A 19,424-nucleotide genomic window follows, 5' to 3' on the forward strand; every position below is an offset into this window, starting at 1 on the left:
TTCTAGATAATTTTTTTATGATTTTTACATCTAAGAGAAGTAATCTCATACCAATTATTTTATATATTTGAATCAGATTTGATCTGGTTCAACATGAAAATTAATTTGGTTCATTGTGGAAAGTGGTTTAGCCTATTTCTCTTTTTGAAAGAGTCCCTCTTCATAAAGACTCTTCCCTCACTCTCTAGTGCCAACTTCCCCCATGATTATCTTCCTTTTTGTTTCCCCTTTTGTGGTTATTTTTATGCTATCCATGAAATAAATGAGATAGGAGGCGTCCAAGAGTTGGATGCCCCAAGGACTCCTTGTCAGACTAGGTCTTATGACCTAGTCTGCAATATAAAAGGAGGCCGCCCCATATGCCATGAAAGAGGAGTTAAAAATTCATGAAAAATTGAGAGAAATACTAGAGGAGAACGAGGAAGACCTGAGAGATTTGAGGCACCAAAATCCATAGAGGAGAGTCCTCTAACAAGAGATCAAAAGTTGATGTCTTGTAGAGAAGAAAGGTAAGAGAGAAGATTGTCTTCTCTTATTGGTTTTCTTTCTTATTTTTTTCTCTCTTTATTTTTGTGCTTTTATGTGATAAAAATATGAGAGAGAAAAAAGGATTACATGGGTGGTTTGAGGTGTCAAAATCCTTGGAGAAAATTCTTCAATCAAGAAATCAAAGGTTGATGTCTTGTAGAGAGAAAGGTAAGAGAGAAGATTGTCTTCTCTTATTGTTTTTTTTTTCATATTAATATCTCTTTATTTTATATTTTTTTTATATGATAAAAAATTTGAAAGAGAAATAGAGATGGCATGGTGAATTCATGCTCCAAAGAGTTGGAGCATGGTGATCTTATTTTGGACATGATATGATCATGTTCTGATGGAAGAAGAAGAAGAAAAGAAGATCTTTTCTTAAGGTTTCTTTTAGAACTCTTCTTCTTCATAAATCATGAGATTTTTCTATGAGAAAAATTAGATATCATAAGATCTGAAAACTAAAAAAATATCAAGAGAAGAAGGTCTTCTCATGTCCTAGCATAGAGATATTTTTAGGATATCAATTGTTGATGTACTGAAGGAGAAGATCAGTCTTCTCTTAAGACTCTTTTCTATTAAATATTAATTTTGATTTTAGGGAGGTCAAAAGGTATAACTTCTTTCTTATTCCTCCTCATATTCTTCATCTCTTGAAATGTCCAAGAGATCTAAAGAATATTTTTTAGATTAACCATCTGAAGGGATCTACAAGAAGCTAGCACTTCGAGCGGATCTTTGTTCGATGAACCTTCGATTTTGTTGCAGCCTCGTGTGGATCACCTGTAGAGGCCGGATGTGTGTGTGGCTCTAAAGATAATAAAAAAAATCAACCATGAAGTTCTCGACCCACATGAAGGTAAGAGATCTAATCTCTTCTTTTATCTAGATATGATCTAGGTTTTAGATTTAAAAATAGTTTAGATCTAGGATATTGATTTGATCAATACCAAATCTTTTATTTTTTGATTTATAAATATAATATAATATGTTATAGGTCTTAATTGTAGGGTTTAGTAATTTGATTATATATATCTATAGATTAAATTATTTAATTTACATGTTTCGCTGTGTTATATTTCAAAAAAATTTTAAAATTCATGCATGAAATCCTGCACCTTTTCCAACAAACTATTATTTTTGATCTAGAGTATCCTTGATCTAATCTGAATCAACTATTGGTTAGATTGAATCAACTACTCTTTTTAGTCCATTAAGTCTTTGATTCTAACCTTAAGTCTAAACCAATTAAAAGGACCTGATTTGAGTTATCCCATGCCTCATGTTTTATACAATGTCATTAGATCTTTAATCATAATTCTAGATCTAAAATATATTTTTTAATTCTTAATTAAGTATAGAATCAACATGGGTTAAGGTTATGAAATAATTTTTTATATAAATTTTTACATTAAATCATAAAATCTTTTAGATCAAATCTAAATTTTCATAATTTTCAATCAAAATAATTTTGATAAATCAAGATTAGATGTAACTAGTTTCTTTACAACTTGTATCACATACAACAATATCTAGGATTTTAAGATCTAGAATTTTGCAAGAAAGTAAGTTTTCTCTTTTTGCTTTCTTCTTCATAGGACCTCACAGTGGCATCCCTACATGCCATGAAGAGCACCTCATTGAATAAGAAAAGAGATCCAATCTGAGTACTTTACTACTCAGAACATCTAATCTTATTTACATATCATATATGCAAAAATTTAGATTAAATTTAAATTATATTAGATCTAATTTTAGATTAGATCATACCTAAAATCAGATCATAATACATCTTATGCATTGCTAAATCTAGATTTTAACTCTACATATATATATGTTTATGTCATAATGAACCTTCACTCTGATACCATTTGAAGGGAAGCGTGGTGGGTGATGTGCATGTATTTTTAAAATTTTATAGTAGAATATATATAGATTAAATAATTTAATCTATAATGCATGCATAGATCAAATCTAAATCATCATATAGGATCTATGACATGAACTAATATGCATGCATGCACATTTAAAATTTAAAATTCAGCAAGTACAGGACATATCTAATCTATATTTAGATTATATCTAAATATTAATTGAATATAAAACTTCTTACCTGAGTGTGGGTAGCAGATCACCGCATCCAAAATCTATGATAGATGGTTCTTCATAATGCTTGACAGTCGCACACGCGTCTGACCTCTACGGATATCTACACAAAGTCCTCATGCTGATCGATCTCCCCGGGAGTGCTAGCTCGCGAAGATACTATTTTTTGACTGATCTAAGAGGAATATGATAAAATTAAAGAATAAGAAGACCCTCTCCTTTTTCTTCCTGAATCTATGCATCTGATCTCTACAATAGAGATCAAGAGAAGAACCCTTTCTTCTCAATTTCTAATGCATAAGAGAGAACCTTTCTCTTTTTCTTTCATGCTCTTAAGAAGAACTTTTCTTCTCTAAATTTCTATGATAAAAATTAAATCTAATCTAATTTCTTATGTTAAAAATTATATGAAATCTTAAGATCTAGAAAAATCTAAAAGAGGGATCCAAGAGAAGAAAGAACCGTTCTTCTCTTTTCTTCTCCCTTTTTCTTCTTGATTTAGAACTCTAGAGATCCCCAAATGCCCAATCAGATTTTTTTAATATTTTTTATCTAAATTTTTATATTAAAAATGAGATCTAATCTAAGTTTTATCTTAAAAAAAAATAAAAAAAAATCTGGAAGAAGAACTCCTTCTTCCTCAAGACTGTGTACAAGAAAGAAGATCCATCTTCTTCCATGATCTAAAACTTCAAGAAGTCCCAAACCCCAACCAATTTTTTTTTGATATTTTTTTTTAAATCTATATATTAAAAATTAGATCTAATCTAATTTTTATCTTAAAAAAAATAAAAAAAAATCTGAAAGAAGAACTCCTTCTTTAAGGCTGCGCACAAGAAAGAAGACCCATCTTCTTCTTTGTCTTTCTCTCGTTGGAAAGAATTTTTCTTCTCCAATTTTTGCTATCAAACCAGTAGAGAACCCTCTCTTTGATGCCCAAAAACCAGCAATAAAGCCTCATAAAAATTTCTAAGAAAAAGAGGAGAAGAGAGGGTAGGCGTGAGAAGTTTAGGGCATCCAACTCTTGGATGCCCCCTTACCATTTTATTCTTGGGCGGCTACAAGAGGAGGGACGCCTCCTTTTTCTTCACGGAAGAAAGAAAAGGGATGCAACTCATATTGGGGCAAGGGGAATTTTTTTTATAGTGAAAGGTTGTGGGGCGTAAGGAATAAATGGCACATGGGGTGTTTCAAGTTGGTTGAGTCCTATTCCAAATAGGATTCAAGATTTTGATCAAATTCTAACTAATTCTTGGACCCAATCCTAATTAACTTAGGAATTAATTATAACAAACTAATTAATTGGGTCCTAGTTTAATTATTAGGCTCCAACTTAATTTGTAATTAGTTAGATTAAAACTCCATTGATCCAGAGATTGATTCTTGATGGATATCAAGAAAGCTATTTGATAATAGGACTTGATCCAATCAAGCCTATTATCCAATAGGATTTGATCCAATCAAAGTATATATCAAACTAATCCCATTAACTTGATTTTGGATCCCTGAGATCAATTGAAACAAGCTCTATTATACAATAGGGCTGCATCCAATCAATCCAAAGTTTATATAAAAATAATTGAATCATATTCATGCATTCCTGAAATTAATTAGAACAAGTCCTATTATTCAATAGAGATGCATCCAATCAATCCAAAATTAATTTAATTGAATCTAATTCAAAAGATCTAATTCAATTCTCATTGCTCAATCAAATTGAGCTAATTAATAATCATATTATCAATTAATTATTCTTCTAATTTACTAATCATTAGTAAATAATTTATTACAATCTTTGTATAGGATTAATGATCAATCAAATTGATAATTAAACTCTCTAATGATTCATAATCATCGATCAATCATTTGATCAGATAGATACTTCTATGTGTATAACCCCATAGGTTCGAACCTAAGCCGGTAGTACAAGAATAATTTCTGTACTAATCGATGTAACCATCTAGCAATGAGATCCGATATTCGGATAGGCCGAATGTATGCCTAGCAACACTCTAGAACCCATATGGATATAGTTACCATATAATTCATCCCTTTGATACTCGATGCTCAAAGATAACTTTGGGTTAAACTGTCAACCCAAGATGAGTGGTCCACATTGTGTCTCAACCTCAAAAATCCTGTGACTCCTCACTAGGACTACTTTGGCCAAAATTTTACTAAATTGAAACACAATGATGCATCATCTCTAATTTTACTTGGAGTGATCAATCCCATCTTGACTCGCACTCAGACTTCATAAGTACTTGACTATACCCAAAAACTTTCCATCATCAAACTAGAAATTCGGATAGTCTGACACCAAAGCATAGTGAGTTGCTTGCAAGTCACTGAGACAGCCTCAGGTTCGAGGGATACATATACCTATATCCCATCAGAGCAGTCCTTGACAACAAAGTACTCCAGAGGTCATCACGCTCAGTGAAATATACTCCTACATATCACCCATATGCCATACCCGTGTCACCGTACATTTTGGTTAAGAGAACAACCAACTAATATGGTATACAATGATCTATACTCAGTACAATTATTATCTTTGTAACAATTGTATCATTTGATCACGAGCAAGATTTAAGAACCACATGATAAATCTTCCTTTTTCATTTTAAAAGTAGTTTTAAGGACTTCATCATAACATATGAGGTCTATTTTAGAAGATATATTCTTTATAATGAATCTACCAGATAGCATTAATCATTTTATAATTCGTATACTTGTATGGAACACAATCATCTACAACCTAGATGATTGGCTTTAGGACACATTTTCTAACAGAAACCATAGGATTTCTCCATGCTAGATCAAGTTGCCTACACCCTAGCACATGCTCCAGCTCTCTTTTCTTCAATAAAAATATGATGGCACGCCCAAAAGGAAGGCCCTTTAAAAGATGGTGTCCAAAGAGGTTAGGATGAGAACAACTTCTCATCCAGATAAAGATCAAGTTTCAAAATTAAATTCAAAACTGAAACCAACTTGATCCTCATCAAGAAGGGATAAGGGAGTGGGCGACAACACTCTTTTGGCATTCAAATCTCCATGCCAAAATCAAATTTGCATGAGGAGTTTCCATAGGGACTTGGGTGGTTGGCGCATGGGATAAGTCCAATCCAATTTTGGACTCAGCATTCTTTCAATTTGGGCCAAACCAAATTTCATTTTGTTAGACTCAAATAGATGAATGAACCTAATTAAATTAGGTATCATATTAGATCCTAATCCAATTAAGATTTAATTGAACTCAAGTCTCGATCAAATCAGAAATTGAATTCTCTTGCAATTGAGTTATCTCATAACTCAATCAGGCTAAACCCAATCCAAGTCAAACTGAATCCAATTCAATTAGACTTCATCCAAACTTCAATTCTTAATCAAATTGAGCCAATTAATCCTTCAATAATTCATAAATTATTTTACTACAACTTTTGCATATGGTTAATCATCAATCATATTGACAATTATGCCCATCTACATTGATCAACCATCTGATCAGATAAGAATCTCTTTTTTGTGTGACCCTGTAGGTTCTATTTTGTCTGATAGTGAGATATACTATGATCTCTATAACAATATCATTGAAACTCTTTTTGAAAAATTAGAATAGTTCCAACTCTACCCATCGAGGATCACCGATCATCAAGATGATGCTCGATGAGTTTGACAATCCACCAGTGATATTTAGTAGTATATAGTGGTAATCTAGTAGAATAAAAGTATTTAACCTCTAGATACAGTTATTATGTGATTCAGTCCTTCTATCATGAGTCCTGACTTGATGGAGGTCATGAAAAACTCGTCAAACTTCAACATCAGTCATATGCTAGATTGGCTTAACTTGAGTTTACTTGTAAATCTCATGAAAACTCTTTTCCAATATTTACACTTGCTTTGGCTAAAGATCTTCTTGAACTCAATCTCTCAAATCACATAAGAATTCTCCTTTTCTACTGAGATCAATAGATTCTATCTAGGTACATCTTGCTCCTAATAGTGAACCTAAATCCACTGAAGCCAACATATACCGCAAAGATCCAAATGGCTAAGGGTCCAAGTTTAGGTGCCATCAAACCCAGTAGCTTTACTATGAATACCCAATGCACTGTAGGTGAAAGGATCACTTGCACCACTGCAGCATTGAGCGAGCTATAACGAGTGAGTAGTCATCCAAGTGATTTCTCGTGTTGGTCATGCTTAGTGTAAATTATTCTCTAACAACCATCTACACTCTCATTTCAGTGTTTCTATACTACAGACTCGAGAGTTATCTGTCTAGAAGGGAGGTGATCTATGCATCGATCTTAAGAAGATTGATCACTATCCTCCATGATGATCTTTTGATTGAAAGCTTTTATAAATTAACTACTAATAATATATGTCTCAAATTTTCAACACTTTGAAAATATACATGATCGAAAATAAAATCATCCTTTATTAATTATAAATATTTTACAAGGATAAATTCATACCTTGAAATTATAAAATATGTCAACCAAAAATTGACTTCTAGAGCACACATCCAACAGTATTGTTGCCTAAGGATGGCTACCCAAGAGGGGGGATGAATTGGATATTAAAAAAATTTAAATGATACTTATCTAGAAGGGAGGTGATCTATGCATCGATCTTAAGAAGATTGATCAGTATCCTCCATGATGATCTTTTGATTGAAAGCTTTTAGAAATTAACTACTAATAATATATGTCTCAAATTTTCAACACTTTGAAAATATACATGATCAAAAATAAAATCATCCTTTATTAATTATAAATATTTTACAAGGATAAAATCATACCTTGGAATTATAAAATATGTCAGCCAAAAATTGACTTCTAGAGCACACATCCAACAGTATTATTGCCTAAGGATGGCTACCCAAGAGGGGGGATGAATTGGATATTAAAAAAATTTAAATGATACTTATGCAGATTATACTACTTAAGTGCTTAATGAAATAAAATATAAAAAGTATAGTGAAGGAGAATAGTAAAGTAAAGGCACACAATCACGAACATAATTATTTTATAGTGGTTCGGTACCAAACTCAGCATCTACATCCACTCCCTAAGTAAATCACTTAGAAATTTAACTATGATCACTAAGCTTGATTACAGTCAGATTATTTTTTTTGGGTTCGCAATCTAACCCAGTTAGTTTTGACCTAGGCTCACTAACTAGAACCATACAATAATTATTTTTTTGGGCTAACAATCAACTCTGATTGATTTTAACCTTGGCTCACCAATCAAACCAATACAATGTCCAACTCAAAGCTTGAACCAATCCAAATTTTCACCTCAAAAAACTTAAAATTAAACACAATTAATACAAGAATAAAAGTTTAGAAAATAAACACAATAAGGCAGAAGAAAAGAAAATCTAAATTGTTTGCAGTTGCTTGACTTCTCCTTAAATGTTTGAGAGATGTGGGTGAAGATTTATTGGGGTAGATCCGACAACTATAGAACACGAATCACCCGCCCAAGATTGTCCTAGGAGATCTGGCACCATATGTTGTAGCAGAAAGATAGAAGAAGACAAACAAACACACAAGATATACGTGGTTCGACCCAAGTGCCTACATCCACGGGACATACATTGCTCCACTCATGAGAGAAAACAAAATATAGAGGAGATACTCTCAAACCTCTCTCACAACCCAGAAGCACTCACCCATACAATGCTCTCAAAGAATCCCAAGAAGGCTCCCTCACAGATCTATCGGTGTAGGATCCTCGACACCCCTGGACACCCTGTGAGACTCTCAACCACTACATCATGCCCCAACCTGTCCCTAGGCAACCCCACCATTCCAGGACACTCTTGGTTGTATGATGCCTCTGGTGCTCCCTGAGACCCGGCTCTCCTTGAGATCTACTCCCCGATCGCCCTGAGATGCCTCTAGTGCTCCCAGCCTGTCACTACCTATCATGGCCACTCCATCTAGCCAAACTCAAGACACCTCCACTATTTCTCTGAGATACCTCCCTCAGCTGCTGCATCGTCGAGTCTCTCTCAGCCCTACACCACCAGAGATGCGCTACTGTAGCACTCCAAAACTCTCTGCCTCGATCTCTGTGCCATCTTGAGATGCTCTTGAGCCCCTCTATAGCACCTCCATAGAGCCCTCCTGACTCTGCTACTACTGTCGCTGCTCTGCAGCTCTCTCTTCAGGTCTGCAGGTCACATCTCTCTCTGATGCTATCGTCAGCCCTCCTCAACAGGGCTAAGAAACCTTCTGCATAAGCCTTAGAATCCCCACAGACCATCTGATCTTCACCGCTTGCTACTATAGCCACTAGATCATGCCTGATCAAGGCCAATCAAGCCTCCCAGTGTTCAGATCAGCACTGGATCTTCCCAGAGCCATTGGATCAGCTGCCAAATCAAACCTACACCATCTGATCATGCAAACACCTCGGGAAATGCCTGTGAAACACTTCAATCCACCATGGACCACAAGAAACCTAAGAGAAATGCTCTCCCAATACACGATAGTCGCCATGGACCATCGGTCCACGCACCATGCGTGGACTGCATGAGGATCCATGCAGGCCATGCCTGCACGTGCCTGCCTGGGCCGGGCCTGGGCCATGCCTCATGTGCATAAACATCCACACACTCATAGCTGGCCCACACACCGTCACATGCACTCGCTCTACCACAGCCTCCATCGGCCTCCACTACTCCATGTTGTGCAAGCTTTTTTCACGTGTAACTTCACCGTCTGAATTCCATTTGGGCTATTCTTGATCTCGTTGGACTCCATTCATCGTTCCAAACCTTATTCTGGACTTCTTATAGATCGAATCTCAAGGCATCAAATTCCAACAAGATCTTGAATGCTAATTCTCTGACTTCTCTCAGCTTGAGGATAGTGGAAGGATATAAGAAAATCAGTAAAATACTCCTTCCTTTCACTATTTTGCTCACAAATTGAAAACACTTCAAAGCTCTTCACTAGGGTTCAAAAAGATACTCTTCAATACTCCAAAGGTTTTCTTATTTCATGCTGATATTTTCTACCACTTAAAATCATCTGAAGATCATTTGAAAAGTATTTTGTCCATTGAAGATACAAAAATAACCATTGTAGGGTGCATGAGATAAAAAGCTATTTTTTTTTTAAAAACTAGCCATTATAGATATTAGGTCAGCTTAGTTTTTCTCTGAGTCGGCTGAGTTCTTCACTGGGTCGGCTCAGTTCTTTGTTGGGTCAGCTCAATCATAGCAGATTGAAAAATAGGCTTTCTATCTTTTGATATATTCTCAGACTTGATCGACTATCTTTTTGGTTGAGTCAGCTAAATTGCTCACTGGGTCGGCTATGTCTCCTAGATTTTGAATTTTGACTTTTTGTATTTTCTATTTTCTATATCTACTCAGATTGGTCAGCTCAATTTCTGACTGGATTGGCTCAGTTTGTATGCTAAGCATGCCAAATATTATTTTCAGCCTTTCTTCTTCAATTTGATTTCTAGGTTAGACTTATCTTCGAAACTTGATTTATTTCTTATTAAAACTCTTTGAAGGGTGTATCTAATCTAGAGTTTGATCACTAGGATCTTGGGTGGTGATTCTTCATTTGAATGATGGAAATCACTTGAAAATTGTGAGCTTCTTGAAACTTAAAACTGCACATCCTCATGAACAATGTTAGAAACTTAACAATTTATACTCAAATATTTTTATTATCATCAAAATCAATCCAGGATCAACAATCTCCTCCTTTTTGATGATAACAAAATCCTTTAAGTATAACCTTTCCTTCAAGTTTCAAATTGAGTCATTTTCAATTATTACATATATGCATTTAGATTTTATCAATTTCACTTTCTATAATTACATAGACAACATATATAATCAAATTTTATCAATTTACACATGGTCCCTTTGAGTATGAGAATTATGCTCAATTCAATTTCAATTTTGTCAAAATTTGCGATACTCCCCCTTACTATGTGCCATAAGTTTCAAATTAACAATTTAGGGTTATAATTTGGTTCAAATTAGCATTTGTCATATTTCATCAAATATAGTTTCAATTGATACTTAAATTTAATTTCAATCAACACTATACGCCAAATGTTTCAAATTACTATGTTTTATCAATTGTAATTTCAATTTGATACTTGATGCTCAATTTGATACTCGATGCTGAATAACTATGTTTTATCAATTGTAATTTCAATTTGATACTCGATACTCAATTTGATACTCAATGTTGATACTTAAATCTTAGTTTCAATTTGATATGCATTCATTTTAATTGATACTTATTCTTATACTTATTCTTCTCCCCCTTTTTGTCATTATCAAAAAGGCAAACAATCAAACATTATACAACACACATAAAGGAAGCATTTCTTATATAAAGCAAAGGCAAACTTTATTCATTCATAAAGAAAGATACATTGAGTCAAAAAATCATACATTGAGTCCAAAAAGAAACTTGATCATTACATAACCAAAAAATTGACAACAAAAATGCTTAAAATGTTATGTAACTACATGCATCCTATATGCAACCTAATCCATGCTAGGCTCGGGAGGGGTGGAGGAAGCTGGATCCATAGCCACAGAAGCATGCTGCTCGACAAAAATCTTCCTCACTACATTCTCCATCAATGAAGAGAGACATCCAGAGATACGACCAAAGACATGGTCAGAAACATGCTGCACAATCTCCTCAATCTGATCCCTAGCAAGTCAAAAAGTGGACAAAGATGCAGCAACCTCAAGATGCTGTGGCACAGGCTCTGGCACATCTCTTTCTTCCCCTTCCTTATCTATCTTGACCCACTACCCATCAACCTTCTTAAATTTCATCTTCTTCATTGACTTCAACTTGTAGGTGTCATAGTGCTGAAGCTTTTTGATAGGCTCTCCTTCCAAATTAACTTCAAAATCTTGAAAAGCCAGAGTCAGAAACAATCCATATGGCAAAGTTGACTTTTCCCTTTGAGAGGCTTCTTGCATTCCCTTTAAAATTAGAGTTGGAAGATTGAATTTCTCTTCTTAAGGTGGGATATATGACAACAATATCATTTTTTGTCAAAAAATCAAATATTCCAATCCGAGGGAGGAGGATTCTAGCAATAATGTGATGAAGAAGTCTATGCTCCACAGATAAATCTCTAGCATGAATCTCTTCAAAATGTATTGTATCATCCCTTTCAAATAGAAATCTTAACATAGCAGCTCTATCATCTAATCTTTCTACTCCTTCAGTGGGTACTCTAAGAAAAACTCTTAATTTTTCTTGAGACAAGTTGATTTTAACTCCCTTCACTTCTGTTTCAAAGGATTTTGTTTGGACAATGGCATTTGCATAAAATTTCCTCACTAGATTTGGATAGGTTGGAAGATCAATACCAGAACACAGATATTTCCATCCTTAAAATTTTAGGCATTCACCAATCTCAAAACCCTCACTTTTCAGAAAATCAAAATCTATTTTTCTCCTAGTTGTAACAACCTTAGAAGAGAAACAGATAGACCTTGACCTAGGAGAGGGTGGAGAGACTGAAGGAGGAGGCTGAGTGGGGGCTACCGGAGGAGGAGGAGACTGAGATGGCTTAGGGTGGTCTTTATGATACTTGATCCGGCATTCACCGTGAATCCCTCACTTGATAGAGGAAAGGGGCAATGATGCTTCAATCTTGGAGCAACATGTTTCTTGGGCGCCATGGATCCAAAAATCTCTTCAATTTGAGGTGGATTAGGGTTCTAAGGAGAGTAGATTAGGGTGTCCCAGGGTTCTAAGATTGGTCGGCTAAGAAACAAAACACCTTAGGTCTTATGGAAATTTCATTTAAAAAATAGGATCCCTGACACCTTAGTCAGCTCAAAATAATTATGAGTCGACTAAGTACTGGGTCAACTAAGTTTTTCATGAATAAAGATGTTAGTCGCTCAGTCTGGCATAAATTTGAATTTTCTAAGTTTCAAGGCCAATGATAATACAATTTAAACATGCCTTTCCTAATACAATTAAAACATGAATAATTCAAAAAATTCATCATATTAAAGGCAATCATTTTATCATAAAATTTATACACAATAATTCAACAAATTGGATCAAATAAACCTAATTGTTTTTTTATTGCACAAAATCTCTCTTCAGTTAAAGGTTTTATAAAAATATCTTTAATTTGATTTTCAATTGGTACAAATTCAAGGGTTATATCATTACTTTGTACATGATCTCTAATAAAATGGTATCTAACTTCTATATATTTTGTTCTTGAATGTAATATAGGATTTTTGATTAAGTTTATAGCACTTGTGTTGTCACATCGAATAGAAATATTATTGCAAGTAATACTATAGTCCTCTAGTTGTTGTTTGATCCATAATAGTTGAGCACAACAACTCCCAACAGCAATGTATTCGGCTCTCACCATTGATAAGGCTACTGAATTTTATTTCTTGCTAAATCATGAGATCAAATTAACTCCTAAAAATTGATAAGTACTACTTGTACTCTTTCTATTTAAGCAACAACCAACAAAATTAGAATCACTATATCCAATTAAGTCTAATGAAGATTGTTTTGAATATCACAAACCTACATCTTTAGTATTTATTACATATTTAAAAATTTTTTAACTACAGCTATATGAGATTTCTTAGGATTTGATTGATAACATACACACATACATATACTAAATATTATATCCCATCTACTTGTAGTTAAATAAAGTAAAGATCCAATCATACCTCGATATAGCTTAGGATCTACTATTTTTTTTTTTGGATCTTGATCAAGGTTGCAATTTGTGCTCATAAGGGTTCCACTTTCTCTAACATTCTCCATCCCAAATTTTCTTAATATGTTCTTGATATATTTGCTTTGATTGATGAAGATCTCTTCATTTGATTGCTTGATCTAGAGTTTGAGGAAGAAGTTCAGCTCTCCCATCATACTCATCTTGAATTCATCTTGCATAAGTCTAACAAAATCTCTATACAAAACTTCATTAGTAGCATCGAATACGATATTATCGACATATAATTACACAATCAATAAATCATTTGATTTTCACTTTATAAATAATATTTTATCTACATTCTCTCTTTTAAAATTATTGTTTAGTAAAAACTTACTCAATCTATCATACCAAGCCCTAGGTGCTTGTTTTAACCTATATAAAGCTTTTTTAAGTTTGTATACATGATTAGGCAATTCTTGATTTTCAAAACCTAGAGATTATTCTATATAAACTTCTTCCTCAATTAATCCATTCAAGAATGTACGCTTTACATCCATTTAAAAAAGCATAAAATTCATAAAGCAAGCAAATACTAAGAGTAATCTAATAGCTTCAAGTCTAGCCATGGGTATAAAATTTTTATCAAAATCAATTTTTTCTTTTTGATTGTATTCTTGTACAACTAATCTAGTCTTGTTTCTAATTACATTGCCCTTCTCATCAAGTTTATTTCTAAAAACCCATTTAGCTCTAATTACTAAAATGATTTAGGTCTTTCAACTAATTTTTAAACTTTTTTTCTTTTAAATTGGTTTAACTCTTCTTGCATTGCCAAAATCTAATTAGGATTTTTTTCAGTTTCTATTATATTTTTAGATTCTAAATGAGATACAAATACAACATAATTAATAGCTTCTCTAATTGATGATCTAATTTTAACACCTTGAGATGGATCACCTATATTTAATTTCTTAGGATGTTTGGGATCATTCCTCCATTCTTTTGGTAAATTGGGTGTACCTTGCTCATCTTGAGGTTGTGGTACTTCTTCTTCAATATCTTGTTCCATATTTTTTTTTCTTGAGAAAGAGTGTCTTCAATATTCATGTCCTTAACTTTTTCTCAAGATTTTCTATATCAACATCAAACTCTTCTTTTCTTATTTTAAGAGAGTTAGTCTCAAAAAAAATGACATGCACTGATTCTTCTACTATCAATATTCTTTTGTTAAATACTCTATATGGTTTGCTATGAGATGAATAACCTAGGAAGATTTCCTCATCAGATTTTGCATCAAAGTTTTCTAATTTATCTTTACCATTTATTAAAATAAAATAACTACATCCAAAAATTTTAAAATATGAAATATTAGGTTTTTTTTCTTAAAGAGTTCATTTGGAGTTTTCTTTAAGATTGATCTAATTAATGCTCTATTTAGCACATAGCATGATGTGTTAACAACTTCGCCCAAAAGTATTTTGGGACACCGCTTCGATTCCTGCATTCTAAAAGAGGTGTGATTCGATTCCCAGAAGACTCTTCTGATACAAATGAGACGCCCCCTACTATGTAAATATGTAAAGAGGAGTCAGGAAGAATTTCTCATTCGAAGCCACAGTCAGTCTGGGTTTCTGAGATTTGGAATACCTCCAGATCTTTGATCTCCTTAGCGGTAGTCAAGGTCTATCTTGTATAAGTGAGCAAATTGGCGCCCCCCTATATCTTAAGTGGATGGGATACATACTATTGGCCATCAATGCTCATCGATTGCCTAAAGATGGCAAGAGGACAACCGCCATCATCCTCAACCAAAGAAGTGAATTGTAGGAGACTACTGGTTACTGTGAATGAAGGGAAAGGAATGAATAAATGTACTCTGGTCTCGCCAGGCAATTCAAGGTTCCCATCCCCGATGACAGAAGAAAGATAAGCTAAAATGGAGCTGGAGAGGCAAGGCAAGCTGTAGTGCCCTATTCAACCGACCAGTCTCGAGTCAAGTAAAGTCTCCGTGCTCGCTGAAATGTGTAGTGTCGAGTATTGTCCTACCTACCCTTAGGAGAGGTACTGTAAGCAGCTCTTTAAAGGAAGTCAAAGCCAGTTGGGAATGCAATATTTATGAGGGCTTTTCCTTTCAGATACAGTGTAAGAGTTGGCAATCAAGCATTCCATTGAAGCAAAGGAGGCAAAGTAGTTCCTTAAGTTTGTCCATCGAGCCAGTAGCACGCTTGCAAGCTCCAACCCTTAAGATTTCAATCTTGAATCGATGCTTTGGAGGAGGGAACTTGACTAAGTGCGAAGAGGCAACTCGAGGACCTACCAATAAGGTACCAGTAGTACCTAGCCAGATGAACAAGCACCTTCCAATGGCTCTTTTCCCACTCACATCCCTGGATAAGGGGTCTCTCACTCCACTCTGCTTTCTAAATGTCTGTTTCCATAAATTGCTTTTTTAGTGGTGTCATTTGCAACTTGTTGGTGCAAAAATCCGCCTGCGCGGAGAAGCTGGAGTTGAGGAAGCCGCGGTCGCCGTCGGGACCTGCAAGGGAAGTCTAAACCGGAGGTGGGGTTGCTCCGGCAAGACCCTCCGACGCTCAAGTCAGTTCTCTGCCTCAACAAGAATGGAGTGCTCGAACGGAGAATTTAGCAGAGTTTTGAGATAAGGCAAAAGAGCTTAAAAAATAACGTATCTGAGTCCCCCCTTTTATAGGCGGGGGAGGCAACGGACTGATGGCGACGTGTGTAACTACCTGGTAGTGGGCCGCCCATGGTCAGGGGAATTGATTGCGAAAGATAATGGAGCAGACACGTGGGTATCACCTCGACATGCCACGTGGAATCCGTTATGAGGGGTGGAGCAGCGTCCGTCGTCAGGAGAATCGCATGGTATCCGTCGCAGGAGGTGGAGTAGGTTCGTGGCCGTTACTGTGGCCTGTCAGGGGGATAATGGAGCTGTGCGGAGTCCACCACAAAAAGTGGAGCAGGGCGGCTATGGCTGCTGCAGCTTGTCAGGGAATGATGATACTGCGTGGAGTCCGCCACAGGAGGTGGAGCAGGGTCGCGGCCGTTTTGAGGGCCTGTCAGGGGGCGTGGATCTGTCGATTGAAGCTCGGCAATGGTCGGAGCCATCGTGAGCGGAGCCCGGCTCCCGTAGGAGTCCGGGCGGAGCTGTTCTGATGTCGGCGGCGGAGTCCGGCTCCCGTAGGAGTCCGGGCGAAGCTGTGCTGATGGCGGTGAGCCCGGCTCCCGTAGGAGTCCGGACGGAGCTGCACTTGCTGATATCGTCGGTGGAGCCCGGCTCCCGTAGGAGTCTGGGCAGAGCTGCGCTTGCTGATGGCGGTGGAGCCCGGCTCCCGTAGGAGTCCGGGCGGAGCTGTGCTGATGGCGGTGGAGCCCGGCTCCCGTAGGAGTCTGGGCGGAGCTGTGCTGATGTCGTCGGTGGAACCCGGCTCCCGTAGGAGTCCGGGCGGAGCTGCGCTGCAAACAAAGTCAAGGGTGAAGTCCGGCTCTGATAGGAGTCCGGATTGAGCTTACCAGCGATTGATATTGAGAGCGGAGCCCGGCTCCCGTAGGAGTCCGGGCGGAGCTGTTTTGACGTTGGCGGCGGAGCCCGGCTCCCGTAGGAGTCCGGGTGGAGCAGCGCTTGCTGATGGCGGTGGAGCCCGGCTCCCGTAGGAGTCCGGGCGGAGCTGTGCTGATGTCGTCGGTGGAGCCCGCTCCCGTAGGGGTCCGGGCGGAGCTGCGCTGCAAACAAAGTCAAGGGTGAAGTCCGGACTCCTACGGGAGCGGGCTCCACCGCCATCAGCACAGCGATTGATATTGAGAGCGGAGCCCGGCTCCCCTAGGAGTCCGGATTGAGCTTACCAGCGATTGATATTGAGAGCGGAGCCCGGCTCCCTAGGAGTCCGGGCGGAGCTGTTTTGACGTTGGCGGTGGAGCCCGGCTCCCGTAGGAGTCCGGGCGGAGCAGCGCTTGCTGATGGCGGTGGAGCCCGGCTCCCGTAAGAGTCCGGGCGGAGCTGTGCAGATGTCGTCGGTGGAGCCCGGCTCCCGTAGGGGTCTAGGCGGAGCTGCGCTGCAAACAAAGTCAAGGGTGAAGTCCGGCTCTGATAGGAGTCCGGATTGAGCTTACCAGCGATTGATATTGAGAGCGGAGCCCGGCTCCCGTAGGAGTCCGGGGGAGCTGTTTTGACGTTGGCGGCGGAGCCCGGCTCCCGTAGGAGTCCGGGCGGAGCAGCGCTTGCTGATGGCGGTGGAGCCCGGCTCCCGTAGGAGTCCGGGCGGAGCTGTGCTGATGTCGTCGGTGGAGCCCGGCTCCCGTAGGAGTCCGGGCGGAGCTGCGCTGCAAACAAAGTCAAGGGTGAAGTCCGGCTCTGATAGGAGTCCGGATTGAGCTTACCAGCGATTGATATTGAGAGCGGAGCCCGGCTCCCGTAGGAGTCCGAGCGGAGCTGTTTTGATGTTGGCGGCGGAGCCCGGCTCCCGTAGGAGTCCGGGCGGAGCAGCGCTTGCTGATGGCGGTGGAGCCCGGCTCCCGTAGGAGTCCGGGCGGAGCTGTGCTGATGGCGGTGGAGCCCGGCTCCCGTAGGAGTCCGGGGGGAGCCGCGCTTGCTGATGGCGGTTCCACCGTCGGTTCCGGCTGTGGGTATTTTATACCCAACACCAGTCCCCCTACATCCGAGTTTTGAATTTCAAATGAAGGAAGTACACAGAAGTATAGCCGGAACCGTCCCTTCGAATCCCGCACCCTGCCGCTCCCAGATATTTTGGCATTAAATGAGCGCGTGCCGGAGTCTTTTCGAATTGGGGCGGTACGAGGGGACGCTTCGAAGACCCCGCAGGTACGCTGGCCTAGGTACGATGCAATTATGGCCCTGCCAACCGCCAGCCTCCTTCGGTCGTCTGCCGCGGGGAGTGGGACACGTGTCGGATGCGGACTGGCCTGTTGTCCGGGCTTCTCTGCCTGCGTGCCCGGGGTGGAGTATGGGCGCGCTTGTGCCCAGGAGGGGATCGGGAGCGAGGCCGGGCTTCCCTTGGCCTCTTCTCAACTGCGGGCTTGCCAGAATCTCCCACCTGGCACTCCCTTGCAGTCTCTTCATCCTTCATTTTGAAGGCCTCTTCCGCTCGGGCGTATCCTTCAGCCCGAGCCAGCAGATCAGCGAAATCCCTGGGGTACTTCTTCTCCAGGGAGTACAAGAGATCATTCTTCTGAAGGCCACCTTTCAGGGCGGCCATGGCCACTGACTGGTCCAAGTTCCGGACCTCCAGCGCCGCGATGTTGAAGCGGTTGATGTAGGCCCGTATGGACTCCCCTTCCCTCTGCTTGATGTTGATGAGGGACTCCGAACCTTTCCGGGGACGTCGGCTGCTGACAAAATGGGCCACGAATTGGTGGCTCATTTGGTCGAAGGAGAAGATGGTACCCGACTTCAGTGCCGAGTACCAGTTTCTTGCTGCTCCCTTCAAAGTAGACGGGAAAGCCTGGCACAAGATGGCGTCGGGGGCACCATGAAGCAGCATCATTGTCCGAAGGCCTCCAGGTGGTCCACCGGGTCCGACGTCCCGTCGTAGCTTTCAAACTGGGGGAGCTTGAAATTCGACGGGATCGGTTCCTGCATAATCATTTGGGAGAAGGGAGGGTCAGTGCAGATATCCTCACCGTAAGCGGGAGGCGCATGGCGGAGTTCTTCGATCCGTCGGTTCATCTCCTGGAGCCTCCGGTCCAGGAAATCCTCTCGACTTCGAGTCTCGAGGGTCCGTTGGCAGAACGGGGGCAGGGATCTCCCAGGGGTGGAGTCGTGGTCCGACTGAGGGCTCTCCACCCTCGGATTCGCCTTCTCGGGAAGGACGGGGCGGCTAGCCCAGGTGGCCCGCCCCACCGCCGGGTTCTGGCATTCCGGAGATGCCCCTTCCGGATGCGCTGACGCCTGCAGCGGCTGCTGCTGCATCGCCTGTACGGCCTCGACGAGGCCCTTGACCTGCTGCGCCAGCAAGTCAAACTGCTCTGCGCCGACCGCCGTCGCCGGAGGGGGAGGAGGGGCTGGCTGAGACACGGGAGGGG

Source organism: Elaeis guineensis, chromosome 9, assembly GCF_000442705.2.
Source record: "Elaeis guineensis isolate ETL-2024a chromosome 9, EG11, whole genome shotgun sequence".
Classification (NCBI taxonomy): Eukaryota; Viridiplantae; Streptophyta; class Magnoliopsida; order Arecales; family Arecaceae; genus Elaeis; species Elaeis guineensis.